This window comes from Micropterus dolomieu, linkage group LG13 (assembly GCF_021292245.1).
Source record: "Micropterus dolomieu isolate WLL.071019.BEF.003 ecotype Adirondacks linkage group LG13, ASM2129224v1, whole genome shotgun sequence".
Classification (NCBI taxonomy): domain Eukaryota; kingdom Metazoa; phylum Chordata; class Actinopteri; order Centrarchiformes; family Centrarchidae; genus Micropterus; species Micropterus dolomieu.
This window is the reverse complement of record NC_060162.1, coordinates 28,255,855-28,265,179: the sequence shown is the minus strand read 5'-3', so window position 1 is coordinate 28,265,179 and position 9,325 is coordinate 28,255,855.

The following is a 9,325-nucleotide window of genomic DNA, read 5'->3' as shown; positions in this document are numbered from 1 at the left end:
GTGAAGAGCACAGGGCGCCAGTGGCGAATTTGCCAATCTTGGTGTTCTCTGGCAAATGCCAAACGTCCTGCACGGTGTTGGGCTGTAAGCACAACCCCCACCTGTGGACGTCGGGCCCTCATACCACCCTCATGGAGTCTGTTTCTGACCGTTTGAGCAGACACATGCACATTTGTGGCCTGCTGGAGGTCATTTTGCAGGGCTCTGGCAGTGCTCCTCCTGCTCCTCCTTGCACAAAGGCGGAGGTAGCGGTGCTGCTGCTGGGTTGTTGCCCTCCTACGGCCTCCTCCACATCTCCTGATGTACTGGCCTGTGTCCTGGTAGCGCCCCATGCTCTGGACACTACGCTGACAGACACAGCAAACCTTCTTGCCACAGCTCGCATTGATGTGCCATCCTGGATGAGCTGCACTACCTGAGCCACTTGTGTGGGTTGTAGACTCCGTCTCATGCTACCGCTAGAGTGAAAGCACCACCAGCATTCAAAAGTGACCAAAACATCAGCCAGGAAGCATAGGAACTGAGAAGTGGTCTGTGGTCACCACCTGCAGAACCACTCCTTTATTGGGGGTGTCTTGCTAATTGCCTATAATTTCCACCTGTTGTCTATTCCATTTGCACAACAGCATGTGAAATTGATTGTTGCTTCTTAAGTGGACAGTTTGATTTCACAGGAGTGTGATTGACTTGGAGTTACATTGTGTTGTTTAAGTGTTCCCTTTATTTTTTTTGAGCAGTGTAATTTTGTCTGGGGGTGAAATAAGCTTCCTGCTCATCCACTGATCTCTTCTGGGGCGCTAGAAATATGCCCAGGCAGCACAGCAGCGCAGCCAATAACTGACACAAGATATGCCCATAGCAACATAAATTAAGCCAATCAGCGTCCTCAAATCTGATGCCTGAAGGGCGATACAGGATCTTCCCTAAGCAAAGTCAGTTGGGGGCAGAGTGACACATGATGTTGTTGACAATGATGAATGCGGAACTCAAGACACAGGCTTTCAGCATTGGCTAGCTGGAGGCAATTATGTAAATGCTATATTTTCCTATGCTTGCGTTTAAAATGGACTGATACAACATGGACCTTTACAGGAGTAAATGACAAGAAACATTTATCTGAGAAGATTAAGAAACATGAGTGAATGAGGGCACATATGGATAATATGGTGAAGCTAGCCATGCTAGGCAGAGTTAACATCGCTACACAACTGGGCCGAGGCCACAAGATTGGGGTGAGGAAACACAATGAAGAGGTGGATAGGAACAGGCACGTTTTATCAAAAATAATTAACAGTGAGACAGAATCCTTTGACAACCCTGCCGTTTTCAGCAGATCCTGTTGCCTCGCTGGACAGTGTGTGGGAGGAGCACCTTAAGACAGCTACCATTTTCAAAGGTAGTTTATGTTCACTGTTTATTTTTTTGTGTAAGAAACTTTTTAATATTGGCACTAAATCATTTCTGACTATCTCACAAAGCACTGGTATCCTGCAGTTTGTGTTAAATTGTATTGGGATGGTTTCTGAAACTGACTGGATATGGCACAGCCCAACCTAAAATATTTTTCACCAGCCGCCACTGGGGATTTGCTCTAGCCAATTCTGGCTGGAGGCCAAATGTTCCTGCATTACTTTCTCAAAGCATATAAATTTTAATGCGCCCATGATTCCACTTGGCTTGCATAGCCAGCTTTGCTCAGTGTGATCTAGAAGCTCAATAGGCATTTGCTTGGGTTAGAGACATTGTTAGAGTTCATAAATGAGATGACTGGTATGCCTTTAATCAAACAGCAACTGAGCTTGCCCTTCCTATAAGTCAACTAAGTGGCTGTTTAGGGCCCTGCAGCCACCGGGAGGGTCCTAACTCATGCGCTGTTTGCTGAATTGACTGACCGTCTGACCTGGCAACTGTTGAGTTTTAAAAAGTTAGAACAAACTTAATGTACTCCAGTGTTTCAGTGTTTTTCTTCAAATGTAAAACTGCAGGATTTTAGGCCAGGCAATTGCATTAGAATGTTGATTAAACTATTGTTTGTAATTTTTGTTTGTATTGTGTCTCTTTGTAATGTGAAGAAAACTTACACCTCTTTGTTTAGTGCCAGAAGGACTGTTTTGTTTTGACTGTTTCATTGACACTTAAGATGGGGTGTCAACCATTTTGGAGACAAGCCCAGTTGTTCTCTATGATTAGTTTAGAGCAAAAGACAGTTTATTCCTGTAGATTGAAGGGGGGTTTCAAGTCTGAGATCGGCGCTCTTTTGTTCGACCAAAAGGTAGAACAGTAAGGTACACCCTTCCCAATTGGGTGACGAAGAAGTTAACGACCAATGGCTATGGACCTAAGCCATTTGGAGGAAAATGGACCCGCCCACATACCTGGAGGATATTAACAATTTATTTTGTGAGAATCAGTAAGCTGTGGATCTGGGAGGAGAAGCAGCTTTTCAGTCCACTGCTTGTTTGATTCAAAACTGCAAACCAATGACGTTATATGTAATGCATCACAGCCTGTAAATCTGTTGTCAGGATATCAAAGCAGCGGACCAGTTAAGCTATGCAGAACCTTTGAGCATGCTTGGGCTGTACTGAATGGGATGTTATCAGTCATGCTGTGACGTCCTACATCAGCTTCTGTGACAACAGCTGTGTACCAACACGCACCAGGGTGAGTTGAACAATGACAAAACCCTGGTTCACAGCTAAACTCAAACAGGTAAGGTTGGAAAAGGTAAAGGTGTTTAGGAGTGGAGACAGGGCCAGTTTCGGGGAGTCAAAGTAGAGGTTTAGCAAGGCAGTGTAACAAGCTAAACGACTGTACTCCAAAAGACTACAACACCAGTTCTCTGCCAACTCTGCCAACTACAAACCTAAAGCAACCCCCACTCCATAATTGCACTCATGCATTCACCCATTCAGATCAACCACCAGGGCGGCCAAGGAGCAGGCAGGCTACTTGCAGGCAACCAGAAGACAGCTTTTAAATAATGATCATTATCCAACATTATAAACGACAAGGAGGTGACTGTGAGATGTATCAGTTATTTGAAACACGTTTTACTTACATTGTTAGCTTAAATTTCAATAATCCATTTACTTATTTTTTTTTTAGAATCTACAAATTTACCCAAGAGAACGCACACAAAGGTAATGATGATCTGCTTGAGCACCTTGTAGCTGAGGGGTTTACGGCACTCATTATTCTGGCTGGGGTCCTCTGCTCCTCTCATTTCTCTAAATGTGTATCTCTAATAAATGCATAAAAATACCCCAAAACATAAATAAAATAAAAGACATATTCAACTAAGCCAGTTAGCAATGACTGCGGAAGCTTGTCAAATGTTAATCAGACTTTTGTTTGAGAGTGCTTGAAACTCTCAGACAGTTCTGAGGGACTGAAACTGCCCTTGTTATTACTGCTTTTCCTGATCCCTTTCACTATGAAAAGTCTGGTCCAACCTATCAAAATACACTTGGGAGATTGGCCTACACAAATAAAAATGACTTTCGTTCTCAGATATTTTATTTTGATTTAGCTGAAAAAACACTGCTGCATAATAAAATGGAAAATAGTTCTATTGGGAGTGGCAGTAAGCCAAGGCCATGAGCCAGTGTGCACAATACCAGAGCCCCCCCATGCCTTCATTTAAGCCAATGGCAGCATCAGTATTAGGATGCTAAACTAACAGTGGCATGAGTAAAACCCTGTTAGGAATTAAAGAGGTCATGTTGTGCTCATTTTCAAGTTTACATGGTTTCATTTTCAACCATACATACCATATTTTTTGTCATACTGCACATTGCTGCAGCTCCTCTTTTCACCCTGTTTTGAACGCTCCATTTTAGCTATGGAGTGATGAATCTCACCTCTACAAGACTTCTACTACTACTACTTACCTAGTTTGTTGGTACATGCTGTACCTAGTTACAGACTACTAGCCAATCAGAAGCAGAGTAGGGAGGGTCATGAAAAGCCAGTAAACTTGGCTTTATCAAAAGACAACACACAGTAGTAATGGACACACCAGGCACTACTCAAGGTGGTTCACAAAACAAACAGTTTATTGAACCCAGTCCAAAAAGTCTCAGGCAGAGGTACAAAATCACAGATCATAAGTCGGAGTCAAAAAACCGAGAGATAAGGTCAAACACACTAGAGAGCACACACTGAGAAATCACTAGGCTGACACAAGGGATCAAGATGAACTGGCACTGAAACAAAGAAGAAGTGGGTATAATAGGGCCAGGGAGACAACGAGGCACAGGCGGAGCACATTAGGGCATGGACAGGTAATCACACAGGGCAGGAAGACAGTCAAAGGCTGCGTTCGAAAAGTCTTTTTTGCTTAGGAAGGTTCCTAACTGAGTGAAGTGAAAAGGAAGTATTTCAGTGGCAGCCATGATAAGAGCTGTTCAAATTCTCTAAAAGCTAAGGAAAGGTGCCTCAATGCTTCCTTTCGTATCTCCTTTAGCATAGGGTACACCTGACCATCCTTTATGAAAGGAAAGTAGAGAATGCCGTCCCACAATTCCTTGCGGCGGCAACATTTAATGCGGCGCACGTTCTAAACTCAAACAATAAAATCCATCAACCACATTTAGCAAGATCCTTGCAATACAGACAGTATGATACTTTAATAAGACTCACGATTACCTTCTTTCTTTTGGTTTGTTTTCTTTTGGCTTTTTTATAATTTAATACTGTTTCAACACCGTTTTATGTTTCGGGTTGTTGAAATATGCTATAAAGTGTTTTCTACAATAAAAAAAAAATCACCAACCATGACTGATAAAGGAGGTTGATCACCATGTAAGTTACTATTGGCTATTAAGCCTTTTCTCTCTTGTGCCATAACTTGCTAATATGCATTTATCTTAAAAATGTCAACAATAACCGACACCCATGCGAGCTGTTACTAGTCTTGTAACGTGATCAAAGTGAGGATAATGTTGCAGCGTGTAGCCTCACGTTATGTACTGCAGCCTTCAGAAATATCATTAATTCATTTTACTTTAGTCACAGATGCTGACACCCTTACCTTAAGCTGGATGACCTCAACAGTAGGCATTTCCTACGCACTGATTTATCTGTGGCGGCCTGCTACATTATCAACGCTGATTTTCGATTGATTTTGTCACCATTTGAAATGGGTAAAATCATATTTGATGAAATAGCTCCAATCAATGCATATATTCACGGCAGGTAACGTCAGTAAAATCCGCCGTCACATAATTACGTTGCTTAGAAAAGAGCAGTCGGATTCTCTTAGAGCCGCCGTCCTCTTTTCCTAAATCCTAACGTATTCTCCTTCACTCCTTTGGTTAGGAAAAGAGATTTTTTTGACTTTTTGGATGCAGCCAAAGACCTGAAACAAGACAAGCTAACAGACAGGAAGTGGTAGCAGACATAAAAATAGACACAATAATCTAACTGTGGGAGCTGAGCATGACAGGCTTTGGTTGAGCTGTATATGTTCCCCTTACCAGCTTAGCAACTAGACTGATGCAAGAGTTTCAGAGTGGTTAGTTATTTTATACTGTGCACTGTCTCTATAGAGACAACACCATGGGACCTTACTTTGGAAAAAATATGTAAATAAAATATGTATATGTATGTCTGCTAAGGGACAAGTAATTTTTTATCCCATTTGAAATGTGCTCTGAATTACACATATGGTGGTGATCAATTTAAAATATACATATAAAAGTCAAGAAAATTGCAGTTTGATGTAAAACTGTTGAAATACGACTGTGAAATTATATAATTACGACTGTGAAACAACATAATAAGACCACAAACCCAGTCGCGTATGTGACATCATAACTTTTTCTCTCAATGTCTGAAGCTAACATGAGAGGATGATGTGATAAATGGACAGAGTAATTGGATTAAACACATCAGGGGAGATACATTTCTGCTTGGAACATAGCTAAGTTACCTAGCTAGTAGCAATCAAGCAATGAACGTTAGCTAGCATTACCGTGTTAACATGTTGGTGACGTATATTGTGCGAGACGAGAGATGTCATTTATTGTACAGGTTTCACACAAAACTAAATGAAACTTTACTGATTTATGACAAACGTTCTTGGACAAAATTATCTTTTAAATTGCCAAACATCACATGTTTAATTCAGGGCACAGTTTAAATTTAAATTAAAAATAAGTTGTCTCACACTGTTAACTACCGTACATATTTTTCTTGAAATAAGGTCCCATGGGCCGGAAGCAGAAGCGAGGGACTTAGGCTTCCTATTACTATAAAACAGGAAATGTTTGGGGAGGAATGCCCCTCCCCAAACAGTTGTCTTGCATGGTGGAACCATGTTCAAACTTGCAACCTAATAAAATGTAACTGAAACTATCATATGCTCCGTGCTCCGTACTTGTATAGCGCCTTTCTAGTCTTTACGACCACTCAAAGCGCTTTTACACTACATCTGCATTCACCAGTCATACACCAATTTTCACCAGTCATACACATTCATACACTGAGCCTAAGTGCTCAAACGGAAACTCATTCACACACACTGGCAGAACAGCCGCCAGGGGCAATTCGGGGTTCAGTATCTTGCCCAAGGACACTTCGACACGCAACCAGGGGGAGCCAGGGATTGAACCGCCGACCTTCCGATTAACGGCCAACCCGCTCTACCTCCACAGCCGCCCCCCCCTCATATGACTGTGTGTTTACTTTAAAGGGGCTAAATGTAGTTTTTCATTGAAATCACTTATTAAGGCAAATTTTCACTGCCTTATTGTCAATGGGCTTTAACCTCACTTAGAAATGAAGCACAAGCCTGTTTTCTCTGTTGCTTGGAAAAGCCACACTTCTGCTTTTAATGTGAAGGCACTGGGTCGGGATGTAGCCACAGACTGTATATAAGAAGCGGATGTAGTCATTGTGAAGTCACTCGTTGGTTTCTGGACTGCCGTTTTCAAGCCCGTTTTCAAGTTTTTGCAATCAGAGGCACCAGACATGATCATATTTGGAAGAGACGATAGAACCAGCGGCTCCGTATGGAGCTAGCTAGCTTGCTTAGCTAGTTGTATCTGTAATTAATTTTAACCGGGATCGGGATGATAATTTTGACTAGTGAAAAAACAAAATGTACTCACCAGAGAAAATGAACAGCCAACTCCTAATAAGCTTTTTCTAAGGCGCTGGTTAAATTTACACAGTGCGGTGGGTATGAGTCACTCTAGCCTGATTGAAAGGTCGCCATAGTAACGACTTGTCAATCACAGATGAACATCATGCTGTATTAAAGAAGACATGGAACTAGCGATTAAGACCATAAACTCATTATGAAAGTGTTTACTGAGCTAATACATCAGGCGAGAAGTAGGGTCATTTTACCTTTATTTCTAATGGAAACAAACTTCTTTTTGCTACCAGAGGATTTGCCTGGTTGTTCGCTAGAATGCAGGTTTAAGGGACTTCAGTGTACAATTCACTTAGCTTCTCAGACCGTAAGCTTTCCGCTTGGATGTAGCCCTGTCCGCGCTCTCTTACTATAGCAACAGCACCGCACCTAACGAAATGCAGTCCACTAACACCACAAAACAACCGGATTCCAACACAACACAAACTCCACCTAAGGATACAAAACAATACTAAAGGTTTATGTGCTGAAGCCCCTCAGACACGAGAGTCATGTTAGCTCGCCAGCTAACGCTGATTTTTTTTCTTGTGCTGTGCAGTCAGCTTGTTTGATATTCCTGTGAACACAGCCCTGGAACCTACGGCAACTTATTTGTATTTTTCCATCTTCATATCTTTTGTCAGCTTTTCTTGGACAATCGCTTGGCTTATGCAATCTTAAACTTGATGAGACTTGAGTGGGAGAGGAAAAAGTAAAAGGAAGCAAGTGGGAATAATCTGAGCAACACTTCAAGCTGGTACATGTGGCCACAGGGCAAGAACACAAAATAAACACTCATGCCATGAATGTGAATTCATAGGGGCATCTTTGCCTTTATTTTGAGAAACAGGACAGTGGCTAGTGATAGGAAATGTGGAAAGAGAAAGAGCAACTAACTTAAAATTGTGTTTAGTTTCCTTGATAGAAATGATATATTATAATGTTGTATTCACAACAAGGAACAAAGAACTGTCTTTTTAGGGTAATATTAACTGTAAATTAAAATATACATATGTAAATAAAGAAAAACATGCAGAGAAGGTAAAAGTATTTTTTGCGTTTAGTATCTGCAGGTATCCCTTTAAGGTTGAATTCAGTCTTGACAACCTCCACCAACAAGTTATGGCAGTCAGCAAAGCCACACCACTTGCTCCTGTTTTTTAATATCATTATTGTGATACTTGGTAAAAATTGAAAGGGTCGCACTTAAATATCAACATTTTTATCGACTCCTCTCCTCACATCGGCACTGGACTGTAATACGACAATGTTTAGAGAGATTTTAGTAAGAAAATTAACATGAAACCAAGAGTGGGACAGAAATAGGACTTTGCTGTGAGGTCAATCTGTGAAGGGATTTTTGAAGTGAGGTCCCATCCCCAGCAGAAATAACACCCTTGATTACAATGAATATAGGAGATTAGTTTACTGTTACTCGTATTAAATATCATGACTGTGTATTTTAGTAGTTGGTGACAATGTTGACCAAAACATCCACTGCTTTTATACCATTAAAAAGTGGATTCCACTGACTACTAATGGTTTTCCGTTAAGCATTCTTCATAAGCATGGCTATCCCAAAATTGGCTTATGCTTGCTGCCAAACCTTCTCTTGGCAGCTCTCTTGCATTCATAATCCATTTTTTTTCTCCATTGGTGCTGCAGGCTGTACGCAATTAAACTTGGCAGAAAAAGGTCTGTTGTTTGAGCAAGCGTTCTGAATTCTGCTGAGAAATCGAATTCCCCAAAACAAATAATTGCTCCCGGCTTAAAGGCATGCCGGTGTTGTAAGTGATATCAGCATTTCTTCTACATTCCTGTTTGTTCTTGCAGCCTAGCTCCCTGAAATGAACTGAAACACGGCCAAATGACTGACAATGCCTTAAAGCATCCAAGCACCTGGGAGCCCACAGAGAACCGGCACTGCTCTTCCTCCTCCCTTCAGAGCAACTTCTCTCCTGGTCAACTGCAACTCTGAAACAAAAATCTTCCTCTGTGATATTGGAGTTGTTGCTACAAATTACTACAAGTAATTTAGCGTTCGGTCAGGATTAGGATCTCTCTTCAGTGTAGGCCTAATCATGATAAGGCTAGACTTATCATGTTAAGGACTGTTTTGGGAGCACGGATTGGAACGTGTTCAGAGGGAGAGCCTTGAGGGATATACACCATCAGTGACATCAT